Source organism: Lithobates pipiens, unplaced genomic scaffold (genome assembly GCF_037356315.1).
Source record: "Lithobates pipiens isolate NorthernLeopardFrog02 unplaced genomic scaffold, aLitPip1_a1.2 Scaffold_30, whole genome shotgun sequence".
NCBI classification, from domain to species: Eukaryota; Metazoa; Chordata; class Amphibia; order Anura; family Ranidae; genus Lithobates; species Lithobates pipiens.
In genome coordinates, this window is record NW_027507791.1 from 151,576,301 (window position 1) to 151,603,928 (window position 27,628).

At 42.9% G+C, this 27,628-nt stretch overlaps 1 protein-coding gene across 17 annotated transcripts in view; it reads left to right on the plus strand.

Annotated features, from left to right (window-relative positions):
- The window catches only part of FUT8 (fucosyltransferase 8), a 308,566-nt gene that overhangs the window by 61,429 nt on the left and 219,509 nt on the right, over positions 1-27,628 (plus strand). For 3 of the 17 annotated variants that reach the window (XM_077464966.1, XM_077464967.1, XM_077464972.1), the window contains exon 1: positions 15,596-15,807. The exons of 12 other annotated variants lie outside the window; for them this stretch is intronic. The gene's annotated coding sequence lies outside the window, so the exon portion shown is untranslated. Of the gene's footprint in view, positions 1-15,595; positions 15,808-27,628 lie in introns of those variants that run through there. 2 more of the 17 variants (XM_077464969.1, XM_077464975.1) reach the window with 2 other exon arrangements.

Consider the following 27,628-nt stretch of genomic DNA (forward strand, 5'->3'; position numbering starts at 1 on the left):
AATGATGCTGACCACATGCAGAAGCAAATAGATCTCCTGATTACTAAACAGGACGAAATGGAAAATCGCATACGCAGATGCAACATCCGATTGATTGGTCTTCCGGAGGGGGCTGAAGGTAAGGACCCCACAACTTTTCCGGAACAATTGCTGATAAGTACCTATGGTCGAGAATCTTTTTCCCCCCATGCTGGCGGTTGAACGCGCGCATCGTATGCCTGCCAGGCCTCCACCTCAGGGTGCACCTCCACGCACCTTTATTGCAAAACTCCTGAATTATAAGGACAGACGCTGCCCTCCGCATGGCTCGGGAAAAGGGTAATATTCCTGTGGGCAATATTAAAGTTGCAATCTTTCCTGATTTTTCCACGGACGTCCAGAAACGCCGACAGTTTCATGGAGGCCAAAAGATTACTACGTGCACAGCAAGTGAAATACTCTATGCTATTCCCAGCACGCCTCAGGGTGGAGGCAGGAGACCGGGCGATCTTCTTTGAACAACCCAGAGAGGTCATAGCATGGCTGGAACGCAGAGGGCCCCAAGATGGAGCTGCCTGAGACCCTTTGGGACGTGTGAGCTAACAACTTTTTTTTCGTTTCTCCCCTGGTGTCCTGGAAATGTGGCTGGTTGCCTGATCTCTCTTTGCTGCTCTATTATCGCTAAGGTGCTTGCGTCTGAGGCGCATGTTACCTTTATGCCCTTTTCTACTTTGAGATCTGCTGAACTTTCCGATTCTGGGACATTTGCGCCTGCTGATGGTGTCAACGTTACTGGATCAACTTTTTCCCTTTTTTCTTAGTGTCCCTGTTGGGGGACCTTTTCTGCACTACATACCTGTTTGCTTTGTTTCAACAATTTTGGTTTTCCTTTTTTTTCTCTTTCTTCTTTTTTTCTCCCGGAGCAAGGGGAGACATGTTAGGCCTACGGTCTAATTGCACGGTGCAGCGGAACACTGCTCCATTGTCTGCTGGGACTTCTTCTTGTCATGAGGGAGCTGATCACTGGGACTGGACGGCAACTGACACTTTTGCCTATTTACCCGGGTCACCGCTGTGTGCTGTTATACAGGGGGCTCTGCTTTGCCTTGCCGTCTGGTACCGGTGGCCGCGACCTTCTTCCGGACTTATTGTTCTAACCCTTTTTATTGATTTAATGGAACTGGTTTTCCCAGCCAGACATGTTTGGTTTTTCAGGGAACATGCCCGCACAAGTTGGGGTTGGTGCAGGGTAGGGTGGGGGGAGGGGGATGGTTTGGTTAGGGTTTCTATGCAGAAGATTACTATAAATGTATCGAAGTATGTATCTGAACTAAGTGTTGCTTTTACTAAATGTTTTTTACCACTACTGCCTATGCAGCCCCTGTTTAGGCTTGCTCCAACACAACTGTGTTGGGGTGCGTTTATAGGAGGACTGTTGGGAGGTGAGCCGACTGCACCTATTGCTTTATATGAATCTTTATGGCATCTATACGGTTTCTTACCTGGAACGTGAGGGGCCTGCGCGATAAAATTAAGCGCGCGGCAGCCTTCACGTTCCTCAAAAAGCAAAGGGCGGAAGTGATGGTGCTAGTTGAGACGCATGTGGAGGGGGGATTGCAGATGGCCCTTAAACGCCCTTGGATTGGGTGGGCATTTCATTCCACCTACACGTCTCACTCGAGGGGGGTTTCGGTACTTGTAGCTAAGTCTGTCCAATTTGAACTCTGTGAAATTCTTACTGACCCACAGGGCAGGTTTGTTTTTCTACATGCTAAATTGTATGGGGAACCCTACCTTATTATGGCCTTTTATATCCCCCCTCCATTTACCATGACGCTAGTGGTAGAGGGACTGTCTTTTATGTCCAGACATCCGGCGGTTCCTGTTATCTGGCTGGGGGATTTCAACACTACGCTCAACCCTTCCCTGGATAGGCTCAAGCCCCCCGAGTTGATGATGGGGCAAGCTGGGACCACTAGGTTGTCCAGGCTTATAACTACCGTACATCTTGTGGACACTTGGAGACACAAATTCCCTCACAAGGAGTATTCATGCTTCTCACCCACACATGGTTCTCTCTCCCGTATTGATTTTATACTAATATCTAAGCAACTCACTCCCAGACTCAGGGAAGTATTGTTCTGCCCCAGACTACTTTCGGACCACAGCCCCTACTCTGTAGTGCTTGACGTACCCCTGGGTAGGCCTCCGTGGGCGTGGAGGCTAAATCCGTTCTGGCTGACATTATTACCCGAAGATGACACTATTGAGACGGAGTGGATAAAATCTTTTGAGGATAATGACCACACGGCCTCAGTTCCAGCAGTGTGGGATACATTTAAATTGCATGCTCGATCAGTGCTGACTGCCCACATCAATAGGCTCAAAGCTGACTCGGCTGCTGTCATTATGGAGGCTGAGGCAGATTTGAGCTCCAGGGAACGCACCTACGTAGATGACCCGTCTACGGCAAACGCTGACGCACTTAGACTACAGTCGAGAGTGGTTTCCCAGCTACACCAAGACCAGGCCCGACAAACTTTTTTTTACCAAACAAAAACATTTTGAATCTGGGGAGAGAGCTGGTAAGTTGCTAGCATATCTGGTATACAGGGAAGACAGGCCCCCGGTTGTTATTTCTTTGCGGGGTCAGGGTGATACAATGATCACGGACCCTTCCGAGGTGACAGCTAGATTTCGAGACTTTTTTGAGGACTTATACACCACTACAGTCTCAGACGACACCGCTCCGATGGACAGCTTTTTGGTGCAGGTTTCTCTCCCCCAAGTTACGGAGGAACAGGTGCAGGCTCTGGAGGCTCCCCTGACCACCGATGAAATAGTGGGTGCTATTGCGGAATTTGCAAAATCCAAGTCACCGGGGTCAGATGGGCTTCCCATTGAATTTTATTCCCGATACCAAGACGTGCTGGCGCCTAGGCTTCTCGCCCTCTACGGGAATCTTTTTGACACACTCACATTGCCTCCGTCCATTAGAGAGGCAACGATAGTTTTGATTACCAAACCTGGAAAAGATCCGGGTTTCCTGGAATCATACCGCCCAATCTCCCTATTGCAGGTAGATATTAAGATTTTAGCTAAAATACTCGCTACTAGGTTGAACGGAGTGATCCTTAGCCTGATTCAGGCTGACCAGGCGGGCTTTATGCCGGGGCGGAATACGTCGTTCAATCTACGCAGGCTTTACATAAATCTACAGGCAACACATGAGGCGGTGGGTGAGCGTGTGGTAGTGACACTTGACACAGCTAAGGCATTTGACTCAGTGGAATGGGAGTACTTGTGGAAGTGTCTAGCGGGATACGGCTTTGGCCCGAACTTTATCCGGTGGGTGAGGCTGTTGTATCATCGCCCAACGGCTAGGGTGGTGGCGAATGGGTGGTCTTCCCGGGCATTTGGCCTTGGTAGGGGTACCAGACAGGGGTGCCCACTGTCCCCGCTACTATATGCCTTGGCTGCTGAACCCTTAGCGATATCGATTCGTACGGACCCCGCGATTAGGGGACTGACGATGGGTCGACTAACCGAAAAAAATCAGTCAATACGCTGATGACACATTACTATACCTGGCGGACTCTGGCCCTTCCCTCGCAAAGGCCCTACACCTGATAGAGTGGTTTGGTAGCTTTTCCGGTCTCCGTATAAACTGGGAAAAATCCCAAATTTTACCTATTGATAGTTTTCCACAGTCAGAATCTCAGGCCAGCCTGCCTCTACAGCGAGTTGGCACTATTAAGTATCTGGGGGTATATGTCTCTAGGAATCCAGCAGATTACATTGCACTGAATGTAGAACCATTATTCTCCCTGGTGCGCACCAAGATTCAGGCCTGGTCTCGCCTCCCCCTTGGGGTTTGGGGGCGCGTTAATCTGATTAACCACTTAATAACCGCCCAATAGCCATAGCCGAATGACGGCTTTAGGGCGGTTTCTTAACTGTGGGAGGCTGTCATGACGTCCTCCCAGAATTCCGCTCTCGCGCGCCCCCTGGGGCGCGCACTCGAGAGCATCCGTGACCGCCGGGTCCACAGGACCCGGCGCATCACGGATCACGGTAAACGCCCGCTCGTCGCGGCCGTTTACCACGTGATCGCTCCGTCAAATGACGGAGTGATCACTTGTAAACAAACCGGCGTCATGTTATGACGCTGGTTCCTCCCTTCCCCTCTCTGTACCGATCGGAACAGCGGAGGGGGAGGAGATCGGTGTCAGCAGCGATGTGGGCTGCATCTGCAGTGCCCACATCGCTGCTCACCGAAAATTAACCCCTCAATTCCCTGCAAATACTCTGCAATACCCTGCCATTACTCTGCATTACTCTGCAATACCCTGCCATTACCCTGCATTACCCTGCAACGCTCTGCAACGCTCTGCAATGCTCTGCAACACCCACCAATACCCTGCAACACTCTGCAATGCTCTGCAACACCCGCCAATACCGTGCAATGCTCTGCAATGCTCTGCAACACCCTCCAATATCCTGCAACGCTCTGCAACACCCGCCAATACTCTGCAACACCCACCAATACCCTGCAACACTCTGCAATGCTCTGCAACACCCGCCAATACCGTGCAACACTCTGCAATGCTCTGCAACACCCGCCAATACCGTGCAACACTCTGCAATGCTCTGCAACACCCTCCAATATCCTGCAATGCTCTGCAACGCAATACTCTGCAACGCCATACTCTGAGATACCCAGCCATACTCTGATATACCCAGCCATAGTCGGTGATACCCTGCAATACCCAGCCATAGACACCCCCCCCCCCTCCCGCCGCCCTCTGGTGCTTCTACCGACTCGCCAATACTATCAAATCCAGAATCTTTATTTATTTTATTTTATTTTTTTTAATTTTTTTTCAGGCTTCCCAGCTTAGAGGTGAGATGCGGGTTCTTATTGACCCCACATCTCACTGTAAAGAGGACCTGTCATGCCATATTCCTATTACAAGGGATGTTTACATTCCTTGTAATAGGAATAAAAGTGATCAAAAAATTTATTTTTGGGGAAAAAAATGTCAAAGTAAAATGAACAATAAATTTTTTTATTTTTTTTTTAAAGCGCCCCTGTCCCCATGTGCTCGCATGCAGAAGCGAACGCATACGTAAGTCCCGCCCACATATGAAAACGGTGTTCAAACCACACATGTGAGGTATCGCTGCGTACGTTGGAGCGAGAGCAATAATTCTAGCCCTAGACCTCCTCTGTAACTCAAAACGTATCACCAGTAAAAAAAAAATTAAATCGCCGCCTATGGGGATTTTTAAGTAGCGACGTTTGGCGCCATTCCACGAGCCTGTGCAATTTTGAAGAGTGACATGTTAGGTATCGATTTACTCGGTGTAACTTCATCTTTCACATTATGCAAAAATTGGGCTAACTTTACTGTGTTTTTTTTTTTTTTTTTTTTTAAGCACAAAACAGTTTTTTTACCAAAAAAAAGCATTCGAAAAATTGCTGCGCAAATACCGTGCGAGATAAAAAGTTGTAACGACCACCATTGTATTCTCCAGGGTGTTTGCTAAAAAAACATATATAATGTTTTGGGATTCGATGTAATTTTCTAGCAAATAAATGATGATTTTTACATGTAGGAGAGAAATGTCAGAATTGTCCTGGGTGCTCCAGAACGCCTGATGGCGCTCCCTGCATGTTGGGCCTCTGTATGTGGCCACGCTGTGTAAAAGTCTCACATGTGGTATCGCCGTACACGGGAGTAATAGCAGAATGTGTTTTGGGGTGTAATTTGTGGTATGCATATGCTGTGTGAGAAATAAACTGATAACATGACAATTTTGTGAAAAAAAAAAGTAAAAAAAATCTTGATTTTGCAAAGAATTGTGGGAAAAAATGACAACTTCAAAAAACTCATCATGCCTCTTACTAAATACCTTGGAATGTCTTCTTTCCAAAAAGGGGTCATTTGGGGGGTATTTGTACTTTTCTGGCATGTTAGGCCGCGTACACACGCGCGGACTGTTCGCCCAACTTTGTCCGCTGAACAGTGTTTGGGCGGACAGTCCGCTCGTGTGTGGGCTTTCAGCGGACAGTTTCAGCGGACAGTTTGACGGACAAGGTTTTTCGGAAATTCCGTAAAACTGTCCGCTGAAACCTTGTTTCAGCGAACAGTCCGCTCGTGTGTAGGCTTGTTCGTCAAACAAAGTTGCGCGCATGCTCAGAAAGGATTTTCACGCCGAAAGCTATAATGCAGTGTATAGGACGTCGTATTTTTCGTCCCGTCGTACGTGCCGTTCACGTCATCGCGCACGGTTTCAGCAAACTGTTCGTCCGTCGTGTGTGGCCATGTCCGTCCATGCTAAGTTTGAGCGGACTGTTTGCCGAAACTGTTGGACGGACAAAGTTGGGCGAACAGTCCGCGCGTGTGTACGCGGCCTTAGGGTCTCAAGAATTGAAATAGGCCATCAGTACTTCAGGTGTGATCAATTTTCAGATATTGGCACCATAGCTTGTGGACTCTATAACTTTAACAAAGACCAAATAATATCCACCAATTTGTACTTATTTTTACCAAAGATATGTAGTGGTATAAATTTTGGCCAAAATTTATGAAGAAAAAATTACTAATCTGCTAAATTTTATAACAGAAATGAAGAAAAATTCATTTTTTTACAGAATTTTCTGTATTTTTTCTTTTATAGCACAAAAAATAAAAAACCCAGCGGTGATTAAATACCACCAAAAGAAAGCTCCATTTGTGTGAAAAAAAGGACAAAAATGTCATATAGGTCCAGTGTTGCATGACTGAGTAATTGTCATTCAAAATGTAAGAGCAACGAAAGCTGAAAATTGGTCTGGTTATTAACCTCCCTAGCGGTATCCCCGAGCGTGACTCGGGTTAGGTTTTCTATTGTACTATCGGTAACCCCGAGTCACGCTCGGGGTAACATTGCAGAGCGGCGAGCGGAGATCTTACCTTCTCCCTGCGCTCCAGCGATGTTCTCCGCTGTCCTCCGTGTCCTCCCCTGTGATCGCCGACGCGATCGCCGGCGAGGTCACGCCATCCTCACTTCCTGGTTCCGTTCTCTGCGAGCAGCAGCGGCGCACGGGAGCGGAACTGGGAGGGAAATTCAAAAAGTTACACAACACAAACACATAAATAGAGGTGATACATTGTAATCTGAGAGGATTACACTGTATCATCTCTATCTGACAGATAAACCATACAGTGCCCCTTGCCTCCAATAAAAGAATATCTAACATGGCATCAAAAAAGCGCCAATTCGCTAAAAAATCGCCATTGGACCAGCTGAGTGACAGCGATAGCGACACGGAGTTGCTCGCAGAAATTAGCGACAGCGAGTCGGTGGGAGATTTGTCGTCTGACACTGACACGGATCTGACAAGTGACAGCGGTGATGATCCTGCACCTGACCTCAGCGATGTGCGCAATTGGTGCCCTATCGACTGCGATACAGACCAGGTAGCGCCGCCAAGATTCCCTTTCACTGGATCACCTGGGATGAAGGTAGATGTCGAACGTGACAATCCCTGGCATACCCTGGCATACCTGCAATTATTTCTCACTGAGGATGTAATTGAAAAAATTGTCACAGAGACAAATCGCTACCAGGTACAGCAATCCGCTACACTGCATGCCAGGTTTTCCCGAAGCAGAAAGTGGGAACCAGTGACCAAAGAGGACATCTGGCAGTTCCTGGGACTCATCCTTCTTCAGGGAGTGGTGGGGAAACCGCTCCAAAAATGGTACTGGACCACCAATAAATTATTGGCCACTCCATTTTTTGGCACCGTGATGTCGGAATACCGTTTTTCCCTCATCATGAAATATTTTCATTTCACGAACAATGAGGAGTTTGATGAGGCCACGCATCCTGCACCCAAACTCAAAAAAATCTGGGAGGTATCGCAAATTATTGTGAGCAACTTCCAGCGGACCTACATGCCAGAAAGGGACGTCTGCGTGGACGAAAGCTTGATGGCCTACAAGGGACGCCTGAGCTGGATACAATTTATTGCGTCCAAAAGAGCGAGATTTGGAATAAAGTCCTACATGCTCTGCGAGTCATCCACCGGGTACATATGGAATGCGGTCATTTACACCGGTAAAGGCACAAAGTTCAACCCCAGGTACAGCGGCTATGGGATGGCCACATCATCAGTCCTCACACTGCTGGAGCCATTGCTGAACCAGGGATATTGTGTCACCCTGGACAATTTTTATACGTCTCCGGAACTTTTTGATGTTTTGCTAAGAAACAAGACCGATGCATATGGTACGGTTAGGCCCAATCGGCGTGACATGCCATCTCTGTTCTCCCGGAAAAATCTAAAAACCGGAGAAATGGTTGCCTGGCAGAAGGGTAAAATGATGGCAATGCGATGGCGAGATAAGAAGGACGTTTGTCTGATGAGTACCGTGCACAATACCGCCACTGCCATGGTCCACACCAAACGTGGGAAAGATGTGCTGAAGCCGCAAGTCGTCATAGACTACAATTGCACTATGGGAGGCGTGGACAGAGCCGATCAGGCAATGACATTTTATCCTGCTATGCGCAAGCAACAAAAAAAATATTATAAAAAGATTTTCCGGCATCTTCTGGAGCAATGCCTTTGGAACGCATATGTCCTATATAGAGCACAGAGTCGCAAGCCTCTTATTCATGCGGATTTTACCTGGAAGGTGGCGGAGCAGATTTTCCTCCAACACCAGACACCATCAGGATCTGGGATCAGACCTGGACGACATGCTGTTGACGTTGTCAACCCAGAGCGCCTTACAGGTCGTCACTTTGTGGACTATGTACCACCAACCACAAAAAAGGCAGCACCTACCAGGATGTGTGTGGTTTGCTGCTCAAATAGAGATGGCAGTGGGAAAAAAGTCCGAAAAGAAACCCGGTTCTATTGTCCGGATTGTGATGTTGGACTGTGTGCTGTACCCTGCTTCAAAGTGTATCACACTCAGGATGTTTATTGAATTTTCTTTGTTTGACAAATTTCATTATTTCACATTACTTTATTGAATAAAATTATATTATTTATAAGATTATAATTCATGATTTTGTGTTTCTAACTTTATCACATCTGGGATGTCTACTAGAGTCTTGTTTGGTCAGGTTTTAGTAAGTAATTACTAAGAATTACAGGCCTATGATACATAACACCAAATTTTCATGCAAAAGAATTGTACCGCTTTTGGAATGGAATTCCTGACAGAATCATACCGCCAGGGAGGTTAAGGGTGTTTAAGTGCCCAGTGGTCAAGTGGTTAAAATGGTCCTATTACCTAAACTACTGTATGTGTTGTGGCATGCCCCGGTATATTTGCCACTGAAATATTTTAAATCCCTTGAAAGTCTCCTTAGGCCCTTTGTATGGGGGAATAATAGACAAAAGCTTGCTTGGCAGGCTTTGAAAAGCCCGACTGACATGGGGGGCATGGCTCTTCCAGATCTAAATCATTACTATGTTGCCTCACAACTGTCTCAACTTTTTCATGTAGACAAGACTGATAAACAACGTTTTCTTACCCTTCTCTGCCCTACTTGGGCACAAATCGCAGATGATCCGATAGCTGCTGTCTCGACGGGGGCGGGGAGCTCTGTTGGGGAGCCAGGTAAACACTCTATGCTTTTTCATTACAGAAGGATTTGGGATCTGGCATCCACTAAACTGAATGTTACATCACCAAATGACTATACCCCACTTTGGCATAACAAACAACTGCCGGAACTTCAAAAGATCCGGGGTGTTCAGTTATGGGTATCGAGGGGAATATACTACCTGCATCACCTGATTCACCATGGCACTATTAAAACGTTTCACGCACTGCAGGAGGAATTTGATATTCCAAACATTATGCTATATCGATACCTACAGGTTCAGCATGCACTTGGAGCACAGTTTCCGCGGTCATTGCCTCGGCCTGCTCCCAATCCTATTGTCGCCATAGTGAAGGACACTGATCCCAAAAAGCTTATTTCATGCTTTTATGGTATGCTTGCGGCCCCCGTCTCGGCGAGACTAGCGTATGCTTTGAAGTCCCGCTGGGAGGGCGATGTAGGTGAACTGACGGATGAGGAGTGGGAGGAGGCTCTGGAGACGTGCAAGTTGGTGTCCCCTAGGCTCCAAGACAGGCTTTCTCAGATTTACATAGTACATAAAGCATACCTCACCCCCCTCAGGACCGCCAAATATAATACGAATCAATCTGTGCTCTGCCCGATGTGTACTCTGGAGACTGGGACGTTCTTCCATCTTATATGGTCTTGCCCCAAACTACAGGAACTTTGGAAACAAGTAGTATCATTTCTACATGATGTTATGGGCTCGCCCTTGGCTCTCGACCCCAAACCCTGTCTACTAGGGATATTTCCTGACGTATTAGATAAAATTACTAACACTTTCCTGCAGGAAACCTTGTTTTCTGTTCGAAAAGTGATAGCTAGACAGTGGATGAGGCCCCTTCCACCCCGGATAGAGGACTGGAAACGGGAAGTTAATTTTACGCTCCCATACAAAAAATTCTTATATAAAAATAGGGGTTGCCCAGCAAAATATCATAGTATATGGGACAAATGGCTGCAGGAGGCTGCCACGTGTGATGAGGGAATTTGATGTAATATTACAGTAAATAATATGTCAATGTTAGAACTTCTCTTGGCAGTGATACATAATGGCTACTGTAATGGAGAAATGTTTCTTATCTATTCTGGTTATGACGCAACACCTTTTGAATGTTCGGTGTATGCCACTGTGATTGTAATCTCTGCAATGATGTTCAATAAACATTACCTGTTTAAAGTAAAAAAAAAAAAAATGAACCCCTTAAAGTAGTGATTATCTGCTTTTTTTTTTTTTTTTTTTTTTTTTTTTTTTACTATAAAGGGCTCATTTTAGTCTTTTATGTTACTAAATGTCTTAGACCTGGTTCACATCTATATGTTTATTGGTGCATTTTGCAGAAACGCACTACAGTTCATTTACATGGGTTCCTGTGGGACATGTTCATATCTGTGCTTTTTTTTTTTTCAGCCGCTGCGTATTTGGAAAGGGTCAGGGACTTTTAAACGCAAAACAGTGCTTCTTGGAGTCCATATACCTCAATGGAGAAGTTGCAGAAAAGCATGCAATGCGTTTTTGAAGCAATTTGTGTTTTTTTTTTTTTATCTGCCCCCCAAAAAAATGCAAAACAGCAAATTGCAGTAAAATCACATGCACAGAAATTTCAAAACGCACAGCAAAAAAGCACTGCAGAAACCAATCAAAAGCCAACTGCATAGGTGTGTACTGAGCCTTATGCTGGCCACACAGATCAATTTTCAGATGAGAATATACAAACGAAAAATCTTTGTACATTCGCTGAATGAAAGAATTTGTTTGAAATTTTCACTTGTTTTTAAAATGTAATTTCTGAATGAAAACCACCTACTGTCTGAAAATTCCTTTGACCAAGCAGTTTTTTATGATTTGGAAATTTTCCCGTCACTGTGGTTGAAAATGAATGTCAAATTTGACCCCCCCCCCTTTTTTTTTTTTAACCGAAACAATAATCGATTATGAAAATAATCGTTAGTTGCAGCCCTAGAGTTGATCATTTGTTATCCATTACTATATTTGTCTATGGCAGTTGACAATGAAGGAATAGGATAATGCTTTTTTTCTGGGCAGTTTGCTCACTGTTTTATGGACTTTTATATCCAGATACAAATGTTTTTTAATTGGTTAAGCATGTTATATATCATACAAACTATATATATATATATATATATATATATATATATATATATATATATATCTCTATCTCTCTATCTCTCTATCTCTCTATCTCTCTATCTCTCTATCTCTCTATCTCTATATATATATATCTCTATATATATATCTCTATATATATATATATATATATATATATATATATATATATATATATATATATATATATATATATATATATATATATATATATATATATATCTCTATATATATATATCTCTATCTATATATATCTATTTATATATATCTATTTATATATATCTCTATCTATATCTCTATATATCTCTATATATATATATATATCTCTATATATATATATATCTCTATATCTCTATATATATATATATATATATATCTCTATATCTCTCTCTCTCTCTCTCTATATATATATATATATATATATATATATATATATATATATATATATATATATATATATATATATATATATATATATAAAAAAATTTTGCATACAGAGGGTCATTTCTGGTCAATAACTACAATTTTTTTTTTTTATGTCCATAATGTATGTATTGAGGATGGCCAAGCATTGTCTCTCTGCAGTGCTGGAAATTAGATGCATCACTACAATATGATTTTTAACCAGTGGCGGCTGGTGAGGTTTTTGGATGGGGGGGGGGGCGCAAGAACCCGCCTCTCCACATTTGCCCCCCCCACTTCTGATAAGCCACACCCCTTATAGAATCCACATCATATACCAGGCTCTGCGCATTATACACAGGGCTCTGCGCATCATATACCAGGCTGCACATTAAACGTCTGTAGCGCTGCTCAACGTCTGCGTCTGAGTCTATGCACTGCACTCGCTCGGCCAGCCCAAAGGGACATGTTTAAATATTTTTAAATTTTTTTTAACAGTTGATAAGGGGGGTGTGGGGGGAGGGAGGCGGTTGGGTTGGTTGTGTGCTGCTGTCCAAATACCAGGCTGCACTTGAAAAAATGTGAGTTTATAATGGGGTTGTATGCTACCAGGCTGCACATGAGAAAAATTCAAGAGTTGATCAGCTGGGAGGGGGTTGGCTAGTGGACGTGGGGCATGGAGGATTGTGTGCTGCTGTCCAACCTCCACAAATACCAGGCTGCACATGAACATGTAAGCGTTAAGAGGGGTGGGGTGCTGCTGTCCTACCGCCAAAAAAACATTACTGATATATTGATAAGCAGGGAGAGCTGCTGACGTCTAACCTCAAAAGTAGTCTGAAGTCTGTGAAGTCTGCATCAGTTCAGTTATGTACAGTTCGGCTCAGCTCAGCTTCCTCCTCTCATGCTGGACTGAGCAGATGAGTGCCAACGTCACTTCCTTGAGTGATGTCAGTAGCATAGACTCAATGCATCTGAGTCTATGCACTGCACTTGCCCAGCTATCGCCCCGGAAGCTGTGGCACGATCGACCGCGCCACAGAGCTAGTTTTTTGGGGGCGAATGAAGTGCCTCGTCTGCAATCTCATGATTGCATTTACGTGGCGCTTCCCATATTGCACTACGCCGGGACACAGTGCACATAAGGACATTTTTAACTTTATTTTTCTTTTTTAAAGGGACATGTTTAAAAAAAAAATATATATATATATATATATATATATATATATATATATATATATATATATATATATATATATATATATATATATATATATATATATATATATATATATATATATATATATATATATAATATTATAATTTTATAAAAAAAAAAAATTTTTACTGCCCGGGCGCCCTCTATGGACGGGCCGCCACTGATTTTTAACTACTTGTTACTTCAATAGGAAGCTTGTCAGTTCTACATAACAGAAGTGGAACCAAAAGATTTTGTGAAGTTTAGCTTGTTTGGACCTGTTTGGTTCAAACTATATGTAAAGGGTTCACCTTTAGAGAAAAAATATAAAGATGAACTTGCACTGGACACCCTCCCTGCTCCAGCTGTACTTGCCTCCAGGGCTGTCGGCATCCCTGTGGCCGGTCCAGCAGACTGGGGGTTTGAAACTTCCATTCTTCTCCCTGTGCAGTGCTTTCAGGATATGTACCCAATCAATTCACTGTGATGGTTCTGACCAATCCGAATCAGGGGGAGAAGAGCACAAATGTGGCATCCCTCAACAGCTAGATCAGTTGCAGGGGTGCTGACAGCCTGGGGGTAGTCCAGTGTTCACGTTTTACACTTTTTCTGTATAGAGGAACTAAAAACTCTTCAAACTTCACTAAAATCTGGAGATGTGCTTTAATATATTTGCTTGATTTGAATGAATGAAATATTTTTTTCTAAGATTTCAATCCTATGCCAACTATCGTTATACAGATAACGCTGATATTAGGCTCTGCTATTCTGTAATGATTCTAGGGCTAAAATTAACGATTATGAAAATAATAGATTAGTTGGCCAAATTTTTTTTCGATTAATCTGTTAATAACCTTAGAAATAACTGTGGTGTATAATTTAGTTAATATGTAAAGTTTAAAAAAATATATAAAAAAATATTCTTAACCATTTCGCTCCTACGTGTAAAAATCCATATTTTTTGCTAGAAAATTATATAGAACCTCCAAACATTGTTAATTTTTTATTTTCATTTTTATTTTTTATTTATTAATTTTTTTTAAGCAAAGACCCTAGAGAATACAATGGTGGTCATTGCAACTTTTTATCTCACACTGTATTTGTGCAGCAATTTTTCAAACCCTTTTTTTGGGGGAAAAAAACAGTTTCATGCTTTAAAAAAAACAGTAAAGTTGGCCTTTTTTTTTTTTTTTTCTTTACATAATGTGAAAGATGAAGTTACACCAAGTAAATGGATACCTAAGATGTCACGCTTCAAAATGGCACACGCTCTTGGAATAGCGCCAAACTTCAGGACTTCGAAATCCCTATAAGCAACGCTTTAATTTTTTTCTTTTACTTTTTATTCCTATTACAGGGAATGTAAACATCCCTTGTAATAGGAATATGACATGACAGGTCCTCTTTATAGTGAGATATGGGGCTTAATAAGACCCCACATCTCACCTCTAGGCTGGGAAGCCTGAAATGATAATAATAATAATAATAATAAAAAAAAAAAAAAAAAAAATGATCACGGCTTCCCGTGCTGTTTTTTTTTAAATGCAGAATGTAGCTACAGGCATCATTCAGATATCGGCATTTTCATAATCAATTACCTCACGCCCGGCCTCCGACGATCTTAGAGACTCCGGTGACCATCTGGTCAGCAGGAAATCTCTATGCTCAACATCCGGGGCCGGCGGATCCGTTCTGACTCGCCGATTGCAGCGATGAGTCGGTAGAAGCACGGGGGGCGTGTCACGGGACAGCTGCTATGATCGTTCTTATGGTGTAGGGAATCCACGGCTGAAAAAATGCCGATATCTGATGCCTGTAGCTACAGACATCATTCAGATATACCACCACAAAGCTGAGGATGTCCTCTGACGGCCTGCCAACGGCAAGTGGTTAAATATCTCTATGCAGTGGTAAATATAAATAACCAATTGTATGGTTAGGGAGCAAAATATCTAATCCACTCTGAGAATAAGACAGAAGAGATATACTGTATATACTATTAAAGGGTGAAGCTGGTAAATATATAATACTTGATTATGAAAATAGTTATTAATAATCTATTAGTAGTTTCAGCCCTAATTGATTTGATTTCTGTAGAATGGGTGTGTGTGTAAAAACATTACATTGTAATTATTTCTTGGTGACTACTGAGTGAGGTGACGGGGTTAAGTACTTTAGTCCTCCTCCCACACTGTAAATGGGCGTCCTCTGAGCTGTTATCTCAACTTGAGAAAGTGTTCAGGTACTTTTATCAGTTGTATATAATCAGCAGTAAAGGGAAGACAAGGGCGAGTGGTTTTGCGTTCTCTGTGGATGGGATTGTTGCTTATGGAAGTCGGTGAGCCGGTGGTTCAGATTGCACAAACTGTAGATGGTAAAGATCTTTTGTGTTCGCTGATTTTAGAATTTCATAGACCTCTTCCTTGAAAACATTGATATTTCCAGACGAGCCTCCCTCAAATACTTTGTAAGTGTCCTACAGCTTTCTTTATGTTGATATCCATGTCTCTGCTAATAATGCTAATGTTGGTCTGCTCCATCAAACTTCTTATATCTGTTTTCTACTTTACATCAAATAAGGACATCATTTATTTGTGCAGATGTTCTCCCTGCCTCTAATCCTACCTCTAAAATTCGTTTATATTCTGTTGGTTCCTTTATTCTAATCTAGGGCTGCACCTTGTTATAATATATTTTTTATAATTGTTTAGTTAGCCGTTTTTTTTTTTTTTTTTGTTTCGATTAATTGGATAATAACTTAAAAAAAACAAACAAAAACAAACAAACTGTGGCGTATAATTTAGTTTAACATGTAAAGTATAAAATAAAGGCAATTTTATTCTTAAATATAAGTGGTAAATATAAATAAGCAACTATATGGTTAGGGAGCAGAATTTAAGTAATGCTGAAGGCTTTATTTTTATTTTTTTTTCATGGATATACTGTATTGGCATATACTTTTTTCACCCTGAAAATTGGGTGCAAATATTATGTGCGTGTTATACACCAATACTGCAATTTGGGCTGCCTAGGAGGGAACAGGGAGGGGACGGGATGAGAGCTGTCGGATTACATACAGCGAGAATCTCCTGTTTACTCTGCGGCCTCTCCAATAGGAAGTCCCGTCTCCTGGGCCGCCATTGGACCAGTGTTCTGTCTATCATAGAACTTTGTATTAAAGAGGCTGCTGAGTAAATAGGAGATTTACACTGTATGTAATCTGGCGTCGCTCGTCCCGCCCCCCTCCCTGTCCCCTTCAAGGCAGCAGTAATCTGAGGTGAGGCTGCAGATGGGCACTGACCAGGCTGCATTCATGGCAAATGTGAGGCTGTATATGGGCATTGATTAAACTGCATTGATGGGCAATTGTGAGGCTGCAGATGGGCATTCATCAAGCTGCATTGATGGGCAATTGAGGCTAAAGATGGCATTGATCAGGCTATAGATGGGCAATGGTGAGGCTGCATTGATGGACACTGACCCTTATTTTGCTTCAAAGTTCTTCATTAAAAAAAAAAAAATTCCTGAAACTTCCCTCCTAAAATGAAGGTGCGTGTTATACGCCTGTGCATGTTATATGCCAATAAATACGGCAATCATTTTAAAAGGAATAGTCCAGCCAAAGCTCGTTTGGCTGGGCTTCTCCTTTGGCTCACAGGAGTGCAATTGGTTTTGCACTCCTGTGACCCGGTTTCAGCAGAGAGCACCTGGCTCAGCCACTTAGCGAGCCGCTGAGAGCCTGAGATGGTCGCTCCCCGCCCCTCCACAGCTCAGCGACTGACAGTCTACAGCTCTCTGCTCATGGAGCTCTGAAACCAAGTGATCAGCAGTGTTTGATCGCTCAGTTATCAGTGTGGAGGTGCCGGGGGACAGATGCAGCATCAGAACGATGCTATATCCACCTAGGTAAGCATGATTGGGGGGAAAAACAAATTGTCTCTTTTAAATATAATGCTGGTAAACCTTTTTTACTTTAAATGTAATTTTAGTGCCTGTTACCTCCAGTCTATCAGCCTCCAGCTTATCTGAGTTCAGATGCTGATCTTCCCTGCATAGAGTATTTTTAAAATATATATATATATTTTTAAATAAACCTTGTATTCTTGCCTGCTGTGTGTAATGGTTTTGCACAGAGCAGCCCTGATTCTTCTCTTCTGGGGTCCCCCAACAGCACTTCTGGCTCCTGCCTTCAGAGTGCCCCAACAGCAAGCTGCTAAGTGTACTGTAGAGCACCCTTATAGCAAGGTAAAAAAAAAACTGCCTTTAGAACCACTCACACCCAGGACTACATGTACCATGAGGCATTTCTCCTCACATTCACAACTTCTCAGGCACTTACTGACATGGATGGTGTACTGAGCTGTATGTGTGGTACACTGTATTTCCTGATATGTAATTAATGCATTCTGCATGCAGGCCAACTACTCGGCTGGCTGATTAATCAATTATGAAAATAGTTGACAACTATTGTCATAATCGATTAATCGATTAGTTGATTTGTCCCTATTCTAATCCAACCTGGCAGTTCTTATGCATCACAAGAAGCGTCCATGTTGACCTGTGCTGATTGCTATGAGGGTCCAACTTTTCCACTGCTGGGGTGGGGGGGGGCGTGGCTACCGCGCTGCTGGATGGACGTCTGCTAACACAGCTCCGCTCCAGCAACGGGAACCAAAGGACTTACAGACCACATTGCTGATCAGTCGGCCCTTCGCCGATCATCCGAAGCTCCGGCCACCTTAGAGAGATGTCCAGAAAGCGGAGGGGAGCGGCGGCTCCAAAGAAATTGGACGATTTCTTCCGACGGGAAGGCCGTGATCACGCGGCCTCCTCTTCGGACGGCTCTGCAGCATCCAGCCCTGAGAACCGCGAGACAGAATACCGACAATCCCCGGAGGCCTCCACACCACTCTCTCGCAGCCCGGCCAAATCTAAGCCAAGGATGGCTTCAGACACCACCCAGGTGAGCACAGGCCGGGATCCATTAGAGGACACGAGGGAGCTGATTATCCACCACAGATAAACCTATCTCTGACACAACGCTGAAAGAGATGCTTCTCTCCCTCCGCACCTCCCTGTATAATGATATGCTACATTGCCTTAATAATTTTAAGACTGAGATGGGAGAGTTGGGAACGAGAGTTGACCATATTGAATGTAAAATGGGGGAATTTGCCACCTCACACAATACCCTGATTGATGCCCATAGCGATCAAGCTGAGGAAGTCGCATGGCTTAAGGCTAAAGTCGCGGACTTAGAAGACAGGTCGCGAAGAAATGATATTAAGGTGAGGGGGTTCCCGGAAGATGTCCTCCCTGCACAACTTCAGCAGTATGCTCAAGACCTATTGAAGGCCTTTCTCCCCTCCCTGCCCCAAACAGAATTGCAAATTGACCGCATTCATAGGTTGCAAAAACCTACTTTTCTCCCTGATAACATCCCTCGTGATGTCTTAATGAAAGTTCACTTTTTTCAAACGAAGGAGCAACTCATGTCTGCTTTCCGCAAACACCAGAACCCGCCTGCAGAATATGCTCGCATCCAACTCTTTGCAGACCTCTCACAGTTTACCATGCAGAAGCGCAAATCCCTTCTATCTGTAACTAAGGCCCTGCGCAACCACCATGTCCCATACAGGTGGGGTTATCCAGTTAAATTAACGGTCACCCACGAGGGCAAAGCTACTGCTGTTACCTCCATTGAAGAGGGCCTCGCACTGTTGCCGTCATTGGACTTTCTCCCTGCCCTGACTTCAGAGGGTGCCTCCCCCTCCTCCAGTGGACACCTACAGATGGAGTGGCAAAAGGTGGTGCGCAAGAAGAAGCACAAGTAACGTCAGTAATGAATACACATCAGTAGATGCAATTGTATTTTTTTTTTTTTTTTTTTTACAATAATGTTCCTGTTGCACTGAGGACCCCGCTCAGTGTATCTGTTCCCCCCCCCCCCCCCTTACACTATGGGCAGCTATTATGCCTCTGAGTGCAGGATTGCACCTCTTTTTACAGAACTTTGCTTGTTTGTTTTTCGTTTTTTTTTTTTTTTTTTTCCTCTCTCCCCCTCTACAATCCTCTCCTAGAAGGTCTGGTCTTTCCGCACGCCTCCACACTCCTTACTCTGGAAGAATGTTTTCAAGCAGCACCAGGAGACAACCTACAGGAGATTTTGGAAATATACCCGAGGTACCCTCATTATCTTTTTTTCTTCAGTGATTACCTATGGCTATTAATATAGTCTCGTTTAATGTGGTCTCAATCATCCTGCCAAGAGGTCTTCTCTTTGGAAAGAAGCTGTTAAATTGCAGACTGATGTTCTCTGCATCCAGGAGACCCATTTTGCTGTTAACTGCACACCCCAATTTCGCCACAAACTTTCTGCATATTTTCGTGGCATCCTGCGCCAAGAAACAGGACGTACTTATCCCTATTAAAGACTCGGTTGCCTTTACCATGAAGGAACTACGTGCTGACCCGGAGGGTCGTTATCTTATTCTTCTATGTGAGCTTAACAACAAACCCTACACCTTGGTGAACTTGTAAGCACCCAATTCTCACCAACTGCGTTTCCTGAAATGCCTTCACAATACAATCTCTGCCAACAAATGGGGGTCGTTGGTGGTATGTGGAGACCATAATCTGACACCAGAATACATTATAGACACTACCTCTACAGCAAGACAACCACCTTCTCTTCAACCTCTCCTTCATGCAGAGGACTTATATGATGTCTGGAGATGTCAGCACGCAAACTAACGTGATTATACCTACCACTCCTTAAGGCATAACTCATACTCTAGAATTGACTTGATTTTGGTTGATAAACTTCTTCTGCAGGCAGTGTCCTCCTCCACCATACATGATATCACATGGTCTGACCATGCCCCTGTCTCTGTCACGGTGGTGGAGGGGCACACTCCAGGACCTGCATATATTTGGAGGGCTAATGCTCGTATTTTTCAAAATAACGCGCACTCTGCAAATATAGCTGCTAACCTTTTCTGAATTTTTCTCTTTAAATGACCAGTCGGTTTCTGATCCAATGATGTTGTGGTGTGAGCACAAGGCTTATATAAGAGGAGTAATATTACAAATATGTGCCAGAGAAAAAAGGCAGGGGGCACATAAACTCGACCAACTTCTCACTAAGATTAGATCATTAGAGACTCTTAATAAAAAAAAATGTGCTACTTTACAACTTGCTCAAAATCTTGCCCAATATCGCTCTGATCTCAGGCTTCTATTGATAGAACAATATGATAAACATGTCAGATATCTCAAATTGTTCCACTACGCCTCGGGTAATCGGGCAGGCAGATTTCTTGCTCAAAGGCTCAGGGCAGCAAGGATCAAATCAAAAATTTCATACCTTATACATCCTCCAACTAAAAGGAAGCTTTATAATCCCAAGGACATAGCGAACTCCTTTGCCGAGTACTATGCCTTGCTCTACAACCTAAAAACAGATTCTAACACACCTCAACCGAATGAGCAGAATATAAGGGAGTTCTTAGCAAAAATTAACTTACCCTCCCTTACCCCTGACCAACTTAACTCTTTGAACTCCCCTATTACGGAGCCTGAGATCAAAAAACTCATTAGGACCCTCCTTTTGGGAAGGTCTCCAGGCCCAGATGGGCTCCCCAATGATTACTATAGGTCTTTTCAAGAAAAACTTATACCAACACTTCAGCATGTTTATTCAGCAGCAATGTCCTCTGCCTCGTTTCCTGCAGAAATGCTTAAAGCTTATGTGGTCACCATTCCGAAACCAGGGAAAGAACCTACCTCACCAGCCAATTTTAGACCGATTTCCTTGCTTAATTCTGATGTTAAGCTGTTTGCGAAAATCCTTGCACATAGACTGCTCCCGATACTGCCTGGGCTGGTCAACTCTGACCAGGCAGGCTTTACTCCGGGTAGGCAGGCCTCCGATGCCACAAGAAGAGTTATTGGCAATATGCCAGGGCCTGTCGGGTGCCTTCTCTGCTCCTCTCCTTGGATGCGGAGAAGGCATTCGACAGGATCCATTGGGGTTACATGAGACTCACCTTGCAAAAAGTTTGGATTCTCAGGCCCTATCTACTCTGCTATAATGGCCCTCTACTCGTCCCCCTGCGCACAAGTCTATATGTCCAATATGCTGTCCACCACGTTTACTATATCCAATGGTACAAGACAGGGTTGCCCCCTCTCCCCCACCATCTTTAACTTACTCATTGAGCCCCTAGCAGAAAGAATTAGAACTCACCCCCATATTTGTGGCTTTGGCCTTCCAAATAGTTCACATGTTATAAATCTATTCGCAGATGATATCATTCTGTTTCTAACCTCACCACGGACCTCCCTCTCCCACACCCATAGTACACTTACAGAATTTAGCAATATATCCTACTATAAGGTAAATTGTATGAAATCGATTATTCTCCAACTAGGGCCCCCCCCCCTTTGTAAATCACTACAGAACGCCTTCCCCTATACCTGGAGCAAAGACAGTATAACATACATTGGCCTAAAAATTACTGATATTAAGCGGTTAGCAGATGCCAATTACGTGCCACTCATAGACAAACTTAACAAGGAAGCCAAACGATTAGCCAACACTGAACTGACTTGGTCGGGCAGACTTGCTACATTTAAAATGCTACTTCTCCCTCAAGTGCTGTATGTCTTCCGGACCCTACCAATCCCATTAAAATCGAAACATATCAAAGCTCTGAATTCTTTACTTAAGAACTTCATCTGGAAAAATTTGAGGCCTAGATGCGCAAAACCTTTACTAACCAAACACAGATCGGCCGGGGGGATGGGTCTGGGTGACATGCAGGACTATTATAGGGCCTCTATCCTTACACAACTTAAAAAGTGGCTCCATCACTCACTGGACACTCCCTGGTACAGCGTCGAACAAGCCTTAAGCCCGACCAAGGACCTCAAACATCTTTTGATGGTTGACGCTCTTCATCCAATCCCTATTCATAAACTACCTCCCACTCTCCATGCCTCCCTAGATGCCTGGAGAGCTTTTCAGAAGCTCCCTCTTCCATCTGATTAACTGCCATTCCAATACACTTATCGACCCTCCAACAGGCCATTCCCAATATTTCACTCATAAGCTGGCAGGAAAAAGGTATACCACTTATCACCGACTTTTATGATGGGAATTCCCTTATCCCATTTGATGTTCTCCAACTTCGTTTCAACTTACTGTCCTCCGATTAAATACAAATATAACCAAGTCCATCACTTTTGCAGATCCATTAAATCGCCCACCATTCATCTCCCCAGGGAAGCCTGGCAATTCTATAATCTGGCCCCTGCATCTTGCAAAGGTATCACTTTATTTTATAACCTATTCCAACAAAAAATGGAATTTGTCAAATCGCCCCCTTATCAAAAATGGGAAGCTGACCTTAAGACAACTTTTCCTATTTCACAGTGGAAGGAAGCTTTCAGGTGGTTATATAGAGCCTCAAAATGTGTTAACCATTGGGAATTGTCACAAGATTGCCCTTAGGTGGTATCTTACCCCGTATAGGATTGCCAAGTTCAGTAAGGATGGCTCCCCGCTGTGCTGGAGGAACTGTGGATAGGTGGGTAACTTACTACATATGTTTTGGACATGTAAAAATCTTACTAGCTACTGGAATCCCATATTCCGCTCGCTCTCCAGCATCACGGGCATCATCACACCCCCCAGCCCAAACCTGGCCATACTAAACATAGGCATAGACTCCTTCCCACCAGAATTTAGAGTGGTGGTCACGCACGTACTGCTAGTAGCCAGATCTCTGATCACAAGACATTGGAAGCTGGACAAGGCCCCTGCTGTGGCCGAAGTGTTTACTACTACGCAGACCCACTATATCCATGAGTCACTAATAGCGGCAGCAGGAGGAAACAAAAAATAACAAATGGAAATGTTGGACAACTTGGTATAAAAATATGGACTGATCAGTATCCCCATCATTCGGACCAGACCGGACCACCTACACCCTCCCCGCCCCCTCTCTGATCCCCTTCTCTTATAATTTTGCCCTTTATTGCTATTTCTTGTTCACACACTCCTCGATGGTGTACTTTTATAGTTAAATAATTATATGGTATTAGACCCTCTTTAATTGAGTCCTCTGCAGCCCAAGGGAGTCGGATTGACAGTTTTGCAGACTAGTTGATATCATGTATGATATACATCCTAATACTCCCTTGGCTGCTTCTTTGCCGCAATATGTACTTGTTAGTTTACCCACATTACTGTACCTATATCCCGACACTGCTGTTTTTTTGTTTTTTTTTGTTTTCTTTCCTTTTTTCCTTTCCTTTCTTTCCTTTTTTTCCTTTTCCCTTTCTTGCCAATGTGTCTAACTTGTTGTGGAGATGGAAACCTGTCATTTGCAAGAAAAGTGTATTTTCTTTTTCTTCCTATGTATCTTGTCCTTCTATGTATGTTAATACCTTAATAAAGACTATTTACAACTTTTCCACTGCTGGTGTGTGTGTGTTTGTGTTTGTGTGTTGTGTTTTTTTTTTTTATCCATTTCTTAATTATAACACCACTTTTTGTTCTTCGTATTTGACAGTTATATTTTCCCTTTTTTTTTTTTTTTTTTTTTTTTTTTTTTTTTAATCACTTTCTTACTGGGCACTTAAACCCCCTTCCTGCCCAGACCAATTTTCAGTTTTGAATGACAATTGCACGGTATCCAATTTAAAATTTTGATCCTTTATTTTTATTTTTATTTTTTCTCTACACAAATAGAGCTTTCTTTTGGTGGTATTTATTCACTGTTAGATTTTTCATTCTTTGCTGGAAAAAAAAACAAAACACTATTTTTTATTTTTTTTTGAAAAACAGTAATTTTTCTCCTTCATTGTTCTGCGCTGATGGGCACCGATAAGGCAACCGCAGCTTTCTGTGTGAGGGACCGATACTAATGATTTTCCCCTCACGCCTACAGGAAAAAATTATTACCGATCTTCTGTTTTACATCACGTGACCGGCTACCATTGGCTAACGGCTAATCACGTGGTACTAGGCCGGGATTACTCCGATCTGTGATCACAGGGGGCATGCTGGCAGCTCATGCACGGGAGGACGTCTATTGATGCCCTCCTGGCAATTGAAGCCATTGTTTGGCTATAGCGTGGGTGGGAGGTGGTTAAGCACCCTTTTAGTTTGAGCTTCAATTTCAGGTGTGGAGAGGTGTGTGTTTCTGTAACACTTACACGGTTTATTTTTTACACTAAAAACTTTTTTCTTTTTTGAAACTGACTTGGCTCTGTTGGTTACAGTTTTTTTTTTTTTTTATTTTTTTTCTGTACAATCCCTGTGCTCATTGTGTTCTTCCCTTTAAAATAAACCTGTAGTCCTTTACTGTAGAATTATCTTGTGCCATTATTCTATGCCATTTCTGTAGCATTGTTCTGAGACCTCTATAATAAAGTAGTAGACAATACAGTTTTTACAAATATCAGTTTTATTCTGACTTATTAGTTTTAGGTATTTTATCACATACACTTGACATACTTGAAGCTCTTTGCCACAACTACATTATTTAACATTTATTTTTTTTCTCTTTATTTTTCACTGAGGTCTAATAAGATGACAATAAAAAATAATAAAAATGCACTTATGGGGGTCTCTGTAAAATTGTTGTGCTTTTTTATTTTATTATTTTTTTTTTTTTTTAAAGCAATTGTCTGTTCCCTTCAGTTGGATTTCTATTATATAAAATTTTTTGATTTGAAGTCATCGATTTCAAGCAACAAGAAGTAGTTCTCCTGTCAGTTGGAGCCATGTGTCCCCAATTAACACAAAATATGCTTAGTGTTTTGTAAAGGCTCAAGATTTTTTTACCATTATGTATTCTATGCATGAAGGTAAAAAAAAAGCGGTGTGCAGCCCCCACTCCCCCCAAATACCTACTTGAGCCCCATCCAGATAAAGCAATGTGCATGAGAGCTTCGTCTTTCCCAGGTCTTCCCTCCTCATTGGCTGAGACAGCAGTGGGATCTGCTACTGTCATTCTTAGCCAGGGAGCCAGTTGGGAGAGAGCAGTGGACAAGGCCAAGCCCTGACTGTATGTGACTGGACATACAGAGCAGTGGCTTGGTAGCCCCCATAGCAAGCTGCTTCTGTGGGGGCACGTGGCAGGAGGGAGGGGCCAGGAGTGTTGGTGTGGCACCCCAGTAGAGATGAATTGATTCTCTGTGCATTACTTTTGAACAGAGCAGGTAAGTATAACATGTATAGCTATGAATTTACAGGTAAATGTACATTCATTTGACTACAATTCTTGTCATACTACTAACCTAAAGGGTAAAAGATGAGATTCAACTACATTTCCTGAATTCAGTGGCCAGTAATAATCATTGTGATGTATAAGTATTTAGCTACAAATTTAAAGTCTAAAGCAGGGATATGCAATTGGCGGACCTCCAGCTGTTGCAGAACTACAAGTCCCATGAGGCATAGCAAGACTCTGACAGCCACAAGCATGATGCCCAGTGGCAGAGGCATGATGGGACTTGTAGTTTTGCAACAGCTGGAGGTCCGTTAATTGCATATCCCTGGTCTAAAGGATAGAATGTTTAGAAAATAGATCATCCTAAAGTGCAATGGATACACATTATTTAGTAAAGTTGGTTTCACACAGGTGGTGTCCTTAATGGGTGTCCGTGACTTCTCCGTTACACAGAGTGGACACAGGCACAGCCCTGCTGTTCTCTATGGGGCTATTTGGTGGAAACGGTTTGCGTGTCCATTTCTACCTGACTGTCATCCAATCCACCAGACAGATGGAGAATGGTTCCCCTATCCGTCTTTGATATACAGGATCTGATCAGATATAATCTGATATTGGCGGATGTCTGTGGACATGTGTCCAATGACGACCACGACTCCATAAAGGGAAATGGCTGGTCTGATCAGGTCTGCCTGAAAAGCTGACAGTCGTACCTGTTCAGACCACCCATTTGAAACCAGCCTTGGGGAATTCTGCATCGCTGAAATGAAGGCTTCGTGTACACATAATCAAAAAATAAATAATGCCACTTTTACAGGCGTTTGACTTATTTTTTTATTTTCTCCAGCTTCCAAACGTCTGTAGACTTTTACAGGTTTATTAATTTCAATTGCCAGAATAAATGAATTTATTATTAAAATAATTAATAATTAAGGCTTGACCCACATAACTGCATCTGCAAAGCATGTTTTTAGGCACATTTTTAAATGCTTTTCTCCGGCCGGTACAAAAAGCATTCAGAGGAGCTGGGCCAACACCCTGTGTGCGTGAGGCCTAAGAAGTATATCTTGAAAACACATAAGATGTGATAGGATGAGGAAAGGTATAGTGAGGGAGGAGATTGGAAGGAAGACCAAGAAGAAAGGCAGGGAAGGTAGTTTGAAGGAATTTTGGAAGAGGTGACTGCAGGGACTGGGGTTTTTCCTACACCCCAAAGACAACATATTTCATCCAACCATCTGCCAGAATCTACAAAAGTGAAAATACTATTACAACAAGCAAAGACTTCACTGTCCCGAAGCTATTAGAGACAAACAAAGGTAAACCATATGGGAGTTTATTGGTCAGGCTTCAGGGGTGCCAACAGAGGCCTACAGTTGTGCCATTTACATTGCATTGTATTATGCAAAAAGGCACAATTTATTGTAATATACCAGGGCCCCCTGTCTGCATGGATTGCGTGCAGAGGGGGCCCCGGTATAATACAACGATTAATGGTCTGCGTGATCCTAAGTTGGACTGCCTTTAACTACACGTCTTGATCAAATGCAGAACAATAAATGACTTTATCCTTCAATTTCTAAAATGGAGCAAATATGTGTAATGCAAAGTTAACAATGATCTCTAAATATACTAAAGAGCCGCAGGAAATATTTGCCAACAAATTATATCTTCATAAGGAAGCCTTTAAAGCTTTTCACATTTGTACAGGCTCCTTTCATATCCTGAACTTGTTTACTCTAATAGCTCACCAAGCGCTAACCGGTAGATTAAATAAAGCGTAAATGCCCCTGTAAAACAAATAAATGGCTGTATGAAAAGTAATCTGTTAAGGGAAATCTTAGTATCCAACAAAAGCCTTTAAAACCATTTATCTAGTGGTGGAATAATCTGTTTTATAAACTTTTTTTTTTTTTTTTCCATTCCTACAAGGCTTTCTGAATGACATCATTTCGAACCACAAACTATAAAAAATAAAGAATTCATGACAACTTTTAAAATTCAGGTATTAGTGTATAATTTTCTTTTTAATTTCTCCTTTAAAAA